Source organism: Galeopterus variegatus, unplaced genomic scaffold (genome assembly GCF_000696425.1).
Source record: "Galeopterus variegatus unplaced genomic scaffold, G_variegatus-3.0.2 Scaffold4058, whole genome shotgun sequence".
Taxonomy (NCBI): Eukaryota; Metazoa; Chordata; class Mammalia; order Dermoptera; family Cynocephalidae; genus Galeopterus; species Galeopterus variegatus.
The window spans coordinates 56,170-57,272 of record NW_007730169.1 but is presented as its reverse complement, the minus strand read 5'-3'; positions in this window follow the sequence as shown (position 1 = coordinate 57,272).

Genomic DNA, 1,103 nt, shown 5'->3' with positions numbered 1-1,103 from the left:
ATAGGATCCGAACCTGCGGCAGGAGCGTCGCTGCGCTCCCAGCGCTGCACTCTCCCGAGTGTGCCACGGGGCTGGCCCAAGGGTCAATTTTTAAAAATAAGTTATGTCAGCTACAAACAGAGAAGAAAAATTTTAAATTATGCATTGCGAATATGGTAAATATATCATGTTTAATGATAAAGTCATCAGAAAGGTCTATAATTCTACACTGAAAACTACAAAACAGCACAAATAAATTGCAGAAGATTGAAATGAGTAGCAGAATATACCATATTAAAGATATCACTTCTCTTCAAATTGATCTAAAGATTCAACAAAATTCCAATAAATTTCTGATACTCTTTTGGGGGGAATATGACAAGTTGATTCTAAAATTTATATGGAAATGCAAAGGGTCAGGAACAGCCAAGGAACTATTAAGAATGAATTGGAGGACTTACACTAACAGATTTGGAAACCCGTTGTAAAATAATTAATTCAGTGTGATATAAAAGCAAACATAGACAAATAGACTAAAGAAAGAGAAAAGAGAATCTGTAAACAGAGCCAAACACATATGCTCACCTAATCTGTGACCAAAAATGACGCTACACATGCAGGAGAAAAAGGATAGACTTTTTGAAAAAATAACACGGAGTCAATTTGTATAATGTATGGAGGAAAAACTACTCTTGATCCCTTTCTCGACCTAACCCAACTGTCAATTCTAAATGTGTTGCAAATATAGATGTAAGTCAAGGTAATTTTCCTTTAGAGCCCAGTCTTAAATCCAGAATCTTTGACCTCATATGGAAAGTTCCTTACAGTAATAGTATTTCCTATCAGTTTTGAGAGATACCTTATGTGGAAAAAGAGGACAAAGAAAAGTCAGCAAAGAAAATATAAAAGAAACACAAAGAATAATTTAAAAGAGAATAAAAGTAGTGAACTCCAAAGCCTAAAAAGTGATTTCTCTTAGCTGAACAGATTGCCCTTTGAAACAGTGTTTTTCCTATCTGGTTACAATGAATTCCTTACCATGAGTAATCTCTTATTCATATTTCCTCTATAATTTGTTTCTGAAACTTTCTCTCTCTCTCTCTCTCTTTTAAAATAACTTCATT